The sequence below is a fragment of the Oryx dammah genome, unplaced genomic scaffold (genome assembly GCF_014754425.2).
Source record: "Oryx dammah isolate SB20612 unplaced genomic scaffold, SCBI_Odam_1.1 HiC_scaffold_25, whole genome shotgun sequence".
Taxonomy (NCBI): Eukaryota; Metazoa; Chordata; class Mammalia; order Artiodactyla; family Bovidae; genus Oryx; species Oryx dammah.
The window spans coordinates 100,567,567-100,582,646 of record NW_024070209.1 but is presented as its reverse complement, the minus strand read 5'-3'; the positions used below and the strand labels follow the sequence as shown (position 1 = coordinate 100,582,646).

The 15,080-nt window shown below is 50.7% G+C and overlaps 1 protein-coding gene across 7 annotated transcripts in view; it reads left to right on the top strand.

Annotated features, from left to right (window-relative positions):
• RAPGEF1 (Rap guanine nucleotide exchange factor 1) overlaps positions 1–15,080 on the top strand; it is a 111,884-nt gene that overhangs the window by 17,277 nt on the left and 79,527 nt on the right. The window lies entirely within an intron of this gene.

Here is a 15,080-nt window from a genome sequence, read left to right as displayed (position 1 = left end):
TCCAGATGGCTCTGCTTGGTTTCAGCTTTGCCCAGAGGACCTTCTGCCCTTAGCGGCTCTTCCGCAAGCAGCTGACCGTTGACCTGCGTCTTGTGACCCGCCTTGGAAGGATGCGCTGGGCCAGTTGGTTCTGGGTCAGGAATTTGAACCAGGACTCAGTGACAGTCTAATCACTGGTGGGCATTTGAGCTAAAGAGTCCTCAAGAATTGGAGGTAGGCAGCCATGATGTGCTCCCGTTTTATGAGTAGTGGCTCAGAGGAAGCATGCACACACTAGTGAATTACAGAGTGTGTGAGAAGTGCTGTGGGAAGCAGAGGAGGGGGACCAGGAGTTCCAGCTCCGAAGGGTCAGGTTGCAGAGTTTAAGCAGGCGGACAGGGTGGCCTTGTTGGGACGGTGAGGTTTTTGCATCAGGACTTGGACAAAGGGGGTTGGCTCAGCGCATACCTGGGAGACAGACATTCCAGGAGGCGGAATGGTAGGTAGGTGTGTTCACGGAAGTGTGAGAGGCTGGGATGACTGGCCAGAGAGGGAAGATCCTCTCGGGCTTTGAGGACCATTGTGAGGACTTTGACTATCATCCTGAGGGCAACACCAGGTGTTGCAGTCCCGAGCTGAGCAGTGAAACCATCTGACTTCAGTTTTCCTAGGCTTTCCCGATGGCTCAGCAGGTAAAGAATCCACCTGCAACGCAGGACACACAGATGTGGGTTCAATCACTGGATTGGGAAGATCCCCTGGAGGAGAAAATGGCAACCCATGGACAGAGGAGCCTGGCGGACTCCAGCCCATGGGGTCGCAGAAGAGTCAGACGTGGCTGAGCGCGCACACACAGGATCAGTCCATTGTGCACATAGGGGAATAGAGAGGCGCTGCTAGAAGCTGGAGCGGGGTCCGGAGAGCTGCTGGCGACGATGCAGGGCCGGTGGGTCTGAGGGATTTCGAAGATTGGGACTAACAGGGTTTCCTGACCACTTGGATGAGTTGTAAGAGAAAAGGGGGAGCCAGGAGGGATTTCACGGGTTCTGGCCTGAACCCCTAACTTTGAGAATGGTGCTGCTGGGCGGGGTGGTGGTCAGGAGTTCAGGCAGAAGTACATTTTAGATCTCCGAATGGAGATACTGAGCGGAGAGTTAAGTATGCAGGTCTCAAAAGGAGAGGGCTGGATTAGAGGTATGAACTTGAAGTTTTGACATAAAGATGGCATCTAAAGCCGCCGGGCAAGCTCCCTAAGGGAGTGAGCCTCGATGGGACGTGGAACCAAGGCAGAGGTGGAGGATGCTGGTCCTCAGGGCCGCCTTCTTGGTTCTCACCCTTCCTGACAGTTGGGTGAGCTTGCCATGGATTCCCAGGAGACTCCTTACTCTTATTTACCTTGTGTGCTAAGTTGCTTCAGTTGCTTCTGACTCTGTGCGACCCTGTGGACTGCAGCTTGCCAGGCTCCTGTTCATGGGGATTCTCCAGGCAAGAATACTTGAGTGGGTTGCTGCACCCTCCGCCAGGGGATCTTCCTGACCCAGGGGTGGAAGCCTTGTCTCTTACATCTCAGCTGCATTGGCAGGTGGGTTCTTTACTGCCAGCACCACCTGGGAAGCTTTTATTTCCCTTAAACCTTTCTTTTTACATGAGCGTGTTTCATGTACTTTCTGTCCCTTGCTACCAAGAGAGTCAGGGCTGAAGGCGGTGTCAGCCCCCTTTGCAGGAAGGAAACAGACCCAGAAGTTAAACTTACTGCAGGTTTTACCCAGTGGGATTGGTGTCTACACCCCTTTGGCTCCAATGTGTGCAAAGTGTGTGGGATCCCCTTGTTCCTGGGCTACTTGTTCCTGATGGCTACTGCGCTGTGGACATTGATTGGTGTGATTTGAATGATTTAAATTGTCTCTTGCAAATCAGGAGGTGGGGTGAATCCTCCCACCCCCACCCCGGGCTGAGACTGAAATTGGCTTGAGTTTTAAATCTCAGGAGTCCCAATGCGGTGAAAGGAATTGAAGCATTGAGTGGATAGTTTGTTGATTAATTTCTCTTTTCACTCTCTGTCATATGTTTGAGCACCTGCTATGTGAGATGCTGTGACACACAAATGTTTCCCAACCTGAATTCTGATTTGACAGAATTCAAATGGCAGGCTGACAGATGCTACGAAGGAGCAGAGCTGAGGTCTGGAAGGTTAAGTCAGAGTTAGCCAGCTGAAACAAGCAGGGCCTGTGGGTGGGGGTGGGTGCGGACACGACCCTGTGGATGAGGAAGCACCATGAAAAGGCCCCGAGGCCACGGTCTGGGGGTGGCAAGGGGCCACTCACATGTCCCTCTTCAGCCAAAGGCTTGAGTTGAAGAGTACTGACAGGCTGGAAAGACATTCATTGTGTCAAGTGGTGTGTGTGTCTATCTGTGAAAGAGATAGTGAGAGATTGGATTCGTGCTTGAAGACGACCCTGACTTTGGTGCAAGAAAGTACTGGAACAGGCAGGAGTGGACTTGGAGGCTGAGTCAGTTGTCCCCGCAGGCGGTGGCTGCTGGACGAGGGCGGTGGCAGTGGGACAGAGCCCCTGGCTACTCGGAAAGTGAAATACGCAGGCCTTGGCGGTGGCGGGTCTGGGGATAACAGGGTGGAAGCTGTTGGAGGACGGCCAGGTTTGGGGCTCATGTTCACGAGTGGTCGCCGTTCACTGAGCTGAGCACAGGAGGAAACCCACTGTTGTTTACTTGGTTTACATGGGAACAGTGAACTGTGGTGCTTTCAGGGCTTTCTCTATTTTTATTACCATAGGAGTCAAAACCACTGATTGCAGGTGTTTGCAAACTCAGACTAATTGACTCAGTTCTCCCCAAAGTTCTTGACTTATGGGATTTGGGAGCTTTTAAAGGGACTGACTTGGAGAGACAGTGTTCCAAGTCCATCTTGAAGGGCCTGCCTTTTGCCTGGCACAGTGTCGCCAGCACCATCTCCTTAAGGTAGCTCTGCCCTGGGTTGTAACCACACACGTCTTGACCTTCAGAGGGGAGAAGAGACCTGGCTGTGGGTCATTTTTACTTCTTTTCATGGGCACTTGGGCTCCTAGTGAGAGTATTTTCCATTCGGAGCTCCCAGGAAGCCTCCCTCCGTGAGGGCCTCGCGTGATTTCTTGGGGAACTGCTGTGTTGAGTGTGCTCACGTGGGGGGCTGACACGGGTACAGGCAGCTGGAAGGGTGCTGCGGGCCAGTGGCTAAGACTCTGCACTCCCAGTGCAGGGGGCCCCACTTCAATACCTGCTCGGGGAACTGGAATCGAATCAGGGTCCCCTGCATTGCAGGCGGATTCTTTACCAGCTGAGCTACTAGGGAAACCCGTAGATCCCACATGCCACAACTAAAACCTGGCACCACCAAATAAATATTAAAAAACAACACCTACTTTTAAGGCTTGGGGTGGAGCGGTCCTGGGATGGATGGCACAGAGGGAGAGGAGACAGGGTCTCCTACTTGGCATTGTTTACCATCTACGTTTAAGCTGGTTGTCCTTGGCACCAACCTGGGGGCTGGGCAAGCTCTGAGTTCTAAGTAGGAAGGTGGTTGTACAAATGGCTAAAATGTGTCTTTTTTTTTTGAACTTTTTTGTTTTATACTGGAGTATAGCCAATTAAAGTCCCTCTGTGTGTCGTCTTTCCTCTCAGTTAAGAAGCCAGAACTTCCCTGGTGGTCCAGTGGTTAAGACACCACGCTTCCACTGCAGGAGGTACTGGTTCCATCTCTGCTCAGGGAATTCAGCACCTCTGCTCAGGGAATTCAGATACTGTATGCCACACAACACAGCTAAAAACTGGAAAAAGAGAAGAAAAATCTGAGTGTCACTTTACTTACAACGTTTCAAAACATGAATTCTAAAGGGAACATAGTTGAGAACAGTCTTTTGGCGGTTGGGGGTGGGGAGGAGGTGAATAGAATTCCCTCTGCAAGACATTCAGTTGGCCACTCAAAAATAATTGGTTATTAATTGATCGTTCTCAAATTTTCCAGTATTTTTAAGAAGCCAGAGGCTAGCAGTTTGTTTTAACATAACTGATACTATTGGTAATTTTATTATCTTGGTACAATTTTGAACCTCAGCAGTCGAAATGTTTTTATTTTATATCTTCCTTTTCACCCCCATTCATACCCTATTCATAATTTGACTAAATTCTAGTACAACTGTGTCATTACGATCAAGTGCCATGAATGAGAAGTATCTGGGGCTGAGAGGCATATCGTGGGCTCTAACGTTTTACTTCATTCAGTGAATGTTACTGAGAACTTCGAGTGTGTCCAGCACTGAGCAGAGCCCTGGGAGCAAAGGCCCCTCTTGCTGCCTAGAGGGGGAGAGGGGAGGTCAACTCACCCTGCAGTGCAGAGGAGCTCTGACTCAGTCACCTGTTCTGGAGGTCTAGGGAGGTCAGGAAGCAGCCATTGCTTTACCGCAGGAGCCGAGCTGCTGTGTGTAGATAGTCTGGGCGGTGGCTTGTCTTTGATTTCTGGGCGCTGGTGCTGCTATGCAGTGGGCTTGCATCTTACACAGACAGAGGAGTTGCATCTGAACAAAAAAGAGAACAGAAAACAGCAATCATGCATAGCCAAGTTACCCTTGAGAATCCCTGTAGGAGGCCAGCAAAGTGAGCTGAACTTTCCGCATGGATACAGAATGCTGTCTGTCTCTTTAGCCCAGAGGTGTGCAAACCAGCACTCTGGGGTCCAGTCCTCGTGGCTCCCTGTTTGTGTGAACAGTTTCATGGGCACAGCCACGCCCGTTGTTTTTCACATCATCTGTGCTGCTTTCCCGTGAGGATGGCAGAGTCTAGTAGTGTAACAGACTGGATGCCCCACAAAATGGGAACTGCTTAACTCTCTTGCCCTTTAAAGAAGAAGTTTGCTGACCCCTGCTTTAGAGCAAATGGAGAGGTTCATTTTGCGTTTGGGCACTATGTGGGTGGTAAAAAGAACATTGTCATCCTTAAATACCAGAATCCCGTTGGTGAGGTGAGGCGTTCACACCATGGAAGGCGTGAAGGAGCTTCGAGACCGTCGTTTGGCCTCTCAGGTCTTGCTTGCCCCTGGGGTCTTAAGCTCGTGGCAGAAATGGAGAGTGGTTGCCTGAAACCCTAACCCTCTCCTTTTCCCTCCTCCCTCCCTTCTCTGTTTCTCAGGTGCACGTAAGTGAATCCATCTGAGCTTCATGGGGCCCCTCGCTTGCTCTTTGTGCTTCAGCTGCGGTGGGCCGATTAGAGAACAGGTCGACTTGACGGCAGACGATGCGCTGCTACGACCTGAAAAGCCGAAACGATGTCGTCTTTTGCACAGCTCTCTGGCTGTTTCTTTTTGGTGTGCTGGGGCTCCGTTGCTGTGCGGGCTTCTCTCTAGCTGCAGAGAGCAGGGCCTCCCCTCTCATGGCGTTGCGGAGAGCAGGGGCTCCCCTCTCGTGGCGTGCTGGCTTCTCATTGCTGTGGCACCTCCTGGTGCAGAGCGCAGGCTCTAGGTTTCACGGGCCTTAGCAGTCACGGCACACAGGCTCAGCGGCTGCGTCTCCCGGGATCGAACCTGTGTCTCCTGCCTTAGCAGGCGGATTCTTTACCACTGAGCCCCCGGGGAAGCCCTAAAATGATGTCATCTTGATTTCAGTGGAGAACAGTGTTAAGCAGGCGTCGTCGTCTTGACCTGGTTAAGCGTCTTGAACCCAGAACACCACCCCGCCTTTCCATACCGTGTTCACGTTGTAGCTGGTGACGCATTAAGAAACCATTGCCCAGGTGTTAAACCAGTGTTGTTAACATAAATGTTTTGAATTATAAATTTAACTTGATTTTATAATTGTATAGGGGCTATAAGCATGTGGTAGACAGACCCTCAGGTGGCCCTCATGATTGTCTCCTGGTGCTCACACGTTTTGTCTAATCCTTAAGTGTGAATGGCCCTGCAACTCACTTCTAACCGAGAGAATGTAGCGGAGGTGTGGGGTGTCCCTCTGTTACAGGAGACTGTCTTTCTAAGACAGACTAGAGACATCTTCCCTTGCGAGCTTTGGAGAAGTCAGAGGCCGTGTGTGTCAAGGAGCTGAGGGTGGCCTCCAGCCTGCACTCAGCCAGAGCTGCGGCCCTTAGTCCGTGGCTGCAGGGAAACTACTTCTGCCCGCTGCCTGAGAGAGACCGGACACAGACCCTTTCCTGGTCAGGCCTCCAGACAAGACATCAACCCTGCCCACACCTCGACTGCAGCCTTGGCAGAGGGCCCATCTGAGCGGTGCCTGGACCCTGACCAGTAGAAACTACGCACTAATATATGTGCATGCCTTTGGTTACCCAGCAATAGAAAGCTATTATACTACAGAACATAGGCGTTTACACCACTTTTTATTGGTTCATACTTAGCATTATAAAAATCCAGGCGAATCCTGGGAATCTGCAGCCGGTTTTTTCCTTCTCAAAAGTTGTCCTTAAGTTATTGGGTCACTTGACAGTATTGGGAATAGTGACTTAGATAACAGTGTTGTATCTGTGTTAAATTGTATGAAGCTGGTCCCTGCGCTGCAGTGATGTGGAATATATCCCTGTTCTCAAGAACTACTCACTGGAGTATTTAAGGGACCCACTGATGTGTGACACTCAGATGGTTCAGAAAGATTTGCATATGTGTCAAGTAAATAGATGTGTTTGTGTCGTATTTCCCCCTGCTTGCTTGCTTGCCTTTTTTTTAAGGTTTGTTTATGGCTGTGCTGCGTCTCCACCGCCGTGCAGGCTTGCTTTAGTTAACGGTGAGCACAGCTGCTCTCCACTGTGGTGCGGCGGCTTCTCTCTTTGCGGAGCACGGGCTCGAGTGCCCGGTAGTTGCAGCTCCCGGGCTCCGGAGCGGAGGCTCAGTAGTTGCGGTGCAAGGGGGTCAGTTGCCATGCGGCACGTGGGATCTTCCTGGCTCAGGGATCAAACTGGTGTCCCCTGCGTTGTCAGGCAGATTCTTAACCACTGAGTCACCAGGGGAGCCCCTCTCCCCTGTTTTTTAAATATAAAGTCAGAGAGGCTCTAGAAGGCCTTCCCTCTTAGGGTATGGCATTTCACCGTTCCTTTTTGCTTTTGCATTTCCTGTGTGTAATACCTCCTGAGGCAAAGTAGACGCCAAAAACTCACTTGGTGTTTGCTATTGTTTTGCCCAAGCCAAAGAGGCCAGAAGTTGTGGGACCTCTAGGGATGTGGTTACTTGTGTAAGAGAGTTTAATTCTCTCATACATGAATACATATTCTTTCCTTTATAACAGTAACCCTTTGCAGGGGGTGCTATTGCTTGTCTCCCTTTTGCTAGCAAGGATGTTAAACTAACGTCCAGGTTTTCAGAGCTACTTAGTGGTGGAGCCAGCTTGACCGCAGCCTTGTCCCTACCTGGTTACCACCAGACTTCAGCCCGAGGGCTCCTCCTGCTGCTCTGCTCCTCAGGTGGTCCGGAAAAGCTGGCGATCACACGACCCCAGAAGCAGTTCGCCTCCTAAGGGCACGTCTGGGCTCAGCCCAGTGAGCTGTGTCTCCAATCCTCTTCTTGCCTCACCCAGCAAATCCAAAAGTGGTCCTGCAGTCATTTATGTGGTCTAACAAGGTATTTCTGGCAGGACCCCAATAAGAAACGTCCTGCTCAGGATATTGCTGTGGTCACGGTGGAAGGGATGGACACTCTGCACGGGCTGACCTGGTGCATGTCCTCCCTGGAGTCCGCCTCAGCTTCCAGGGCGCCACGATCCATCCATCCTTCATACTGCTGCCTGCGTGCCCCCTTCTTGTCCAGGGGTGAGGTTTGGGCCCGACTTCCCCTTGAGCCTCAGTGGGGTTCCCACTCCCCACACTTGGGCCGTGTTCGTGTCCACTCATTTCTATCAGTGCCGTTCCCCCATCTGAAGGACCCCCGACGTCTGGACCCATCTTATGCCTGCTGCCCTCTTTGCCCTGCTCCTGCCCTTCCAGACCTGTCCACTTCACCTACCAAAAATGGGGGACAATGGTAAAGCCAAACATCCAGCCCCACTGTGTCATCTTGGCCGCCTGCCTGAATGTGGGGCGCTTTGAAGAGAGCTTCTTGGAGGAGGAAGTGGGTGCAGGTTCTCCTCCCCCAGCCTCCGTGGGGGCCGGCCTGCAGGTGCACCTTCTGATTGGGTTTCTTTTCACCCAGAGTCCCAGCTCGCCCTGGGAGTGCTGAGAGTCCTGGGGCAGGCCTTAGTCATCAGGCCTGGGACCGCGCTGAGGGTAGGCCTCGGACTGCCATCTCATTTCTGCCAAAAATAGGTGAGGAAAGAGCCCATTTCCATTAAGTTTTTTAAGGGTATTTCTGTATTAAGCTGGAGCTCCTGGAAGCAACACACCAGGCTGTTAGTAGCTTACATTCCTCAGAAGTGTCTTCACCAATAGAAAGTTATTGGGTTATTGATTTTTTAATAGATAGCAGATATTAAGTGGTAGTATGTAGAGCATTGTAGATCTTGTAAATCCAGGATTGAAGACTCAATTCACGGTGTTCCTTTACATCCCCTTTAAAATTCTTTCTAGAATGTTCTACCAGGAAAAGAACCCCTCTTCTGTTGAGCTGGTTGATTTTCTCTGGATGGTCCAAAGCTAACCCAGCTTTTTTGCCTTTTTACCTTGGCTGCTAGGAGATTTAAGAATCAGATGATCTTGGCTCAGTCACAGAAAATACTGTGTTCCAAGCTTTTGAGTATGTTCTCTTTTAAACTGTCTTATTAGTTACATGTTTAGTGTTGCCTAAATAAATACCTGCCTGGGAAGAGTTGCTTTGTTCCTACTTCTGAGTAGAAGCAGCAGTGGGTGTTAATTATTAGGTACGGGTTTTAACTAATGGAGAGGAGAGCTTGTAGACCCGTGGCACACCCTGCGTAAGATCTCTGATTTCTGCTTCTGCTCTGGGGTCAAATCCTGTGATGTAATTTGATTGAGGAGCCCTCCTGGAGCCTATCTGTGGGCTTGGTGCAGCCAGTGTTGAAGATGAGCTCTGCAGCATCTGGGCTGTTTGTCTGCCAGGTTTCATTCCACCTCCCTGGTCCCTTGGACCAAGCGGGAAGGAAAAAGAGCTCCTGGCACGTGCTCTTAGCAGGACCCTTAGGCTTAAGGTGGGGGCTTCCCTTGTGGCTCAGCTGGTAAATAATCCGCCTGCAATGTGGGAGACCTGGGTTCAATCCCTTGGTTGGGAAGATCCCCTGGAGAAGGGAACAGCTACCCACTCCAGCATCCTGGCCTCGAGAATTCCGTGGACTGTAGAGCCCATGGTGTCACAAAGAGTCGGACACGACTGAGCGACTTTGACTAGGCGTAAGGGAAGAAGCTTATTTTAGTTGTTTTTAATGTTATGGTAGTTGGGTTTCGTCTTTCCCCTTAGGATAGAGCATTTTAGCTTTTGGTTTTGTTTTTGCATTTCCTGCGTATACCTTCTGAAGCAAAGTGGACTGCTAAAAATGTCACTTGGTGTTTATTTGTGCCTAAAATAAAATAAAGACTTGTAAACACTGTGAGTCACTAAAAGAGCTTTAGGAGGGAAGAAATGTTATCTCTGTTACTCTTTTCTATCCTTCAAGAAATTTTCCAGTGGATTTCCTGTGCTTATTTTGTAGTTGGACATTACATAATCCAGTTCTTTCATCAGTAGCCATACAGTAACATTTTATTTGCTGGCACTTTGCATCTCTGCTTGTATGTGCAACACTTTATTTTTTAAAGTGTAGTAAGTTTTGGAGGAATATTGTGGTTAAAGAGGAAAGTTGCTGGAAAATAGGGTTGTGCTGCTGATCCAGCACAGTACCGGGAAGAAGCCCTGTGCACATCTACCATGCACGTCGTAGAGCCTGCTCACCTGCCTGCTTGCCCGCCCCAGAGTGCACTTGGTCTTGTTCCCCAGGTGGCCCCTAGCACACAGTAGATGCTCTGTGAGCGTTTTTTGGATCCATGAAGTCCGTAGCTTGGCAGGTGGGAAAAGGGTAAAGAAGAGTGGTCTTATAAAACAATGAAGAAAGAAGGGGAATCAGCTGGGCCTGTGAGTCTCAGACTCGGTGAGCATGAGGATCCCATGGAAGGCAGCTAAAGCGCATTGCTGGGCCCACGCCCAGAGCCCCCACTCCGTGGGCGTGGCAGCTGCGCCTGGTGGGTCAGGGCCCGCTTTTGAGGACCATCATCTAGGCAGATTGCCCTTGTTTTCCAGATGAGACAAGAGATTTGAAGAAGCTGCACCTTACCTCACTGAGAAAACTAATTAGTGGCAGAGCTGACATGAAAAGCCAAACCCTTCCTCCCACTTTCTGACTTCCAGGAAAGAGAAACGTACTCCGACGTCTCTAAATCAGCAGACTGCTCTGGCGACCACATTGCCCAGTTTCTTTCTTAGGAAGAAGGACAACTCTGGGCAGAACCAGAGGCCAAGAGATGTTGTTCCAGATAGTTGTTAGTTACTCTTGCAAAAGTGCCTGTGGCAGGTGCCCATTTGTGACGGTGTCTGCTGCCCATCAAAGGGGCGGTTTGTTTGGGAGCTGAGGAGAGGCCTCGCGTCATTGCTGGGTGTGTCCTTAATGTCCCTTGAGTGTCTGAGAGATGGTAGCACAGCCCTGGTGCCCGGTCAGCTGTGGATGGGACCCTGCCTTCAGGAAAGTTGGCCACCCACACAGGTGATACCCACACAGGTGATTTCCACACTGTGTGGTTGGTACTGAAGTTGGAATAGTGGGGCACTTTTTTTGTAATTTATTAAATTACAAAAATTTGAATTAGTTTAAGAATAATTTTGTAAATTTTAAATTATAATTTAAAGTTGACTTACGGTGTTGTGTTGATTTCTGCTGAAGTGATTCAGTTATACATATATCTTTTTCTGTACAGCCTTTTTCATATTCTTTGCTATTATGGTTTATCACAGGATGTTGAGTATCGTTCTCTGTGCTATACAGTAGGACCTTGTTGTTTATCCATCCTATGTATGGTAGTTTGCATCTGTTAACTTCAAGCTCTCAGTCCATCCCTCCCCCACTCCCTCCTCCTTGGCAACCGCAAGTCTCTTTCTCTTCTCTATGCCTGGGAATCTGTTTCTGTTTCATAGGTAAGTTCACTGGTGTCATATTTTAGATTCCACAAATATGTAGACAAAATGGTATTTGTCTTTCTCTTTCTGGACGCAGTGTGATCATCTGCAGAACCATCTTCGTTGCTGCAGATGGCATTATTTTACTCTTTTTATGGCCGGGTAATGTTCTGTTGCGTGTACACCGCATCTTTCTTGTCCGTTCACCTGTCGATGGGCGTTTAGGTTGCTTCCAGGGCTTGGCTGTTGTGAATAAGTCATGTACAGGGTTTAATAGGATATTAAATGTTGCTGCTGTGAACATAGGAGCGCATGTATCGTCTCAAATAGTTTTGTTCGGATGTGTGTCCTGGAGTGGTATTCCTGGATCATACAACAACTCTCTTTTTCAGTTTTTTTGAGGACCCTCCAGACTGTTTTCCACGGTGGCTATCCCGACTTACATTCCCATCAACAGTGTGGGAAGGCTCCCTTTTCTGGAGAAACACTCTGGATGGACCTCGGCGCTTCAGGGCTCTCTGACGCACAGCCCTTCTCTGCCTCCTCTGGCTGGGATAGGTAATGATGTCTGACAGGCAGCCAGGCTTGGAGCAGAAGCTATTCAGTTTGGGCAGAAAGAGGTTATGGAAGGTGTTTCCTGTGCACACTTTTTCATTTTCCATCACCCTGCCACCTTCTTCCTAGTAGCTTCCCACTCAGAAAGACTCAGTCACTGATAATGCTTAAGGAGGACACTTTGGTGTCATGGTTGAGTCAGCTGGCCGCAAAGTGAGCAGAGTCTGAGTTCAGGCCACTTCCCCAGTCACTGAGTGACTTTGGGCCTAGTTATTTTCTCTGAGCCTTAGTTTCTTCATCTATAAAGTGGTTTTTACATTAATTTCTGGCATAGTGAGTACTCAGTAAACTCTGGGCTATTTTAAGCGAATGTGGTGTGAAACGGGTTGGGTTAACAGCTGCCTTCAGTTCCTGTTTGCTCCCACATCCCGTGGTCTCCGCGGCCTAAGGACAGGTCGGCCTTGTTGCAGACTTGTATTTTGCCCGGTGGCAATTTGTGTTAAGACAGGGTTGGGGGTTGGGGGAATTCACTTTGTCTAGACAGCAAGACTGCCCGTCCCTTGGTAATGAATCTATTCGTGGAAGGGAAGGTGGCCTCAGAGTGGCTGGCATCTCACCCTGTTGGGGACCATGTTTAGCTTCTGTAGCAAGTGAAGAAAGCACGCGCTGAGCCCTCTGCTGCGTCACCTGCTGGGAAACGCATTTCCCAGCAGCCTTGGGGGCTTCAGGCTCCCTGATCCGGCAGGACCCATCTCTCCGTACTGACCTTCTGTCGGGTCTCCTGATTCACCTTGACCCTGCTGACCCTGGCCTTCTAAACATGCCCTGCCCTCTCCCAAGAGCACTTCTCCCCAGAAAGAAAAGGAAAATCTGGCCAACTGCAGTGAATCTTTCAGGTTTCAGTGTAAAGCGCATTCCTTGCAGGATTGAACGTGGTTGTGATTGTTGTTCGGTCATTAAGTCCCGACGCTTTGCCACCCCATGGACTGCAGTGTGCCTCGCTTCACTGTCCTCCACTTCCTCCCGGAGTGTGCTGGAGTTCGTGTCCATTGCGCGTGGCTGCCCACCGTGAGAGCGGGCTTTGATGTGCACCTTTCCATAACGCCCTCTGCTTCCCCGTCTTCCGCCCTTGTCCCCTCCACCTCCCACAGAAACCGCTCGCACCTGAACCCTGCCTCAGTCCACCTCTGGGAGACCCAGGCCGAGGTGCCCTCATTCTCTGCCTTCCGCTGAGTGGCTCGGGGTTTGGGCCCGGCTTTTGTAGCGCTTGTCACCCTTGTAGCGGTGTTTCGGACTGCCCGTCCCCGTTCCCCTCCGGCACTCGTGCCCTGTTTGTCTGACACCGCTGCACCCCCGGCCTCGAGGAGTCAGGGTTTGGAAAGCTCTCTGTGCCATGTTCCCCTCGTGCAGTCGTCGTCTCCACGGGGCTCCTCTCTCTCTGAAGAGGAGCGAGGGGGTGGGCTGAGGGTCTGCCGGCAGCCAGCTCAGGCTGGACCTCACTTTGAGGGCACTGTCTTTGGCTTGGGGCCTTACGGCGGGAGCAGCAGGGGCTGTGTCGGGGGACGCTGACCCTCACCAGATGGCTGCCGTCAGTTTGCACCTCCCCAAGCTCCGGCCATGCCCAAGCCCGCAGAGCTGCATTAGTGCCACGGGCCCCACGTGGCTCAGGCCCTAGAAGGGGGACATGACACAGGAGAGAAGCGCTTCCTGACCCACGTGTGGAGCTCCAGAGTCTTCGTCCCTGGGCAGAGGCCCAGAGGGCGGCCTCTCGGGCTGTGGAGAGCTGGCCCAGGGCCAGCTGTACTGCACAGAGGTGTGAGCTGAGCTGTATGCGGCGGGCTTCTCTAAGTAGGAGATCAGTTTTAAAGCTGAGCAGTGCACCGTGAGATTGGATGGAAGAGGCTGCCTGGTTCAGCATTCCAGAACTGGCCTCTGCATGGTTGGTTTTGGCTCACCACGTCAGAAATGAATGTTGGAGATAACGTGGGAGCCCTGTACTGCTCGGCTGAAGGCTGAGCAGTTCAGGACACACAGTTCCATGCTAGTATTTTTGTTTTGATGAGAAATTTAAAAACACTATTCTCAGCCTCTACCACAAAGAATACAAAAATACTGTTATTGCAAAGAAACTAAATCTATTTTGATCCCTTCTCTGTGGTGGTGTTTCAGTTTGTAAAGAAAGTTGGAACCAAAAACATTTGAAAAGGTGGCCTTAAAAATGTGCCAAACTTTCTGCAGCGTGTAGACCCATTTACAGATTCAGTCCACTGATTTTTGCACAGTTTGCAAACATATCCACGAGTTTTTTGGAAACTGTGTATTTGTACTACAGCGCTTAGTTCTGAGGACGTCATGGCTGGCAGACACCAGTTGCAGAACAAAAGCTGTCTTTTAGGAGATCTAAGTCATGATGGGTAAATGATGGACCCACACGTCCTGCAGGAAATGAAGTGACGTGTGTTCCTCTGCAGTCACTTGGTGGCTCTTGGGAGCTTTGGTTGAACACCACCAGACTTTCTCCCGTCCCCTTCACTCCGCGGTGCAGGTTTTTGGAGACACAGACCCTGGGTGACGGGAACACCCCGCTCACTGTCACATTGGGACGATCTGTGTTTGGGGAGGCTGGTCCTGGGCACGTCCCTTTCCTTGTTCTCCTGGAAATAGGAGGTTTCCCATCTTAAATGTAAAATGCAGCTTTCGACTTAGAATGTGCCTGCACTTTAAAGAGACTAAAGATCCTTCACTTTCCATGAGAGAAACAGTGCATTCACGGGCAGGGGCAGCGTGGAGTGAGGACCTGACCTCCAGCCTCAAGGGCCGAGCAGCGTGGGGGCCTGTCACCCCAGCCCTAACTGTCACTCAGACACCCCAGCCTGTCTCCTTTCAGCTTGCTTCTGACTGCAAACGCAGATGTGTGTAGGTGTCTTGTTTATACCTTTTTAGGCCAGTACCCTGTCTTCGGCCCAACTCTCTACCCTCTTGAGAATCACTGTCTTAGAACAGTTTACTTGAGGGCAGAGAGACATCAGCCAAAGTAGATGCCCCTGTAAGGAACCACGGCATTATTAACGGAAGGAAGAGCAATGATGGGTCACTTTGGTCCACCAGTTCTGGGTGGAATATGCTTTCCCAAGAACTCTGCGTGTGGTTGCTCCCGTTTTATTCATTGTCTTACTCGTGCTCTGACTCGCCGTGTAGCCAAGGAGACCTGGCTCAGCCTGAGTTTCTCGCTTTGGAGAGCTGGTTGGGCTTCGTCAGCTGAGACTGGTGGTGGGGCCCCTCCCCTAGGCTTCGAGGCTGTGCCAACGTTGATACAGCGTTTATCAATCTTTGTCCCCATCCGGAGGGGCTTGTCCTGAGGCATGTTCTGAGATGAGACCCTCCCCTTCAGTCAGAGTCAGGGGTCCACCTGCCTGTGTCACTTCCTGTGTGCACTTGGCCCTGCTGGGCTTGCTGTCCCCCCCTC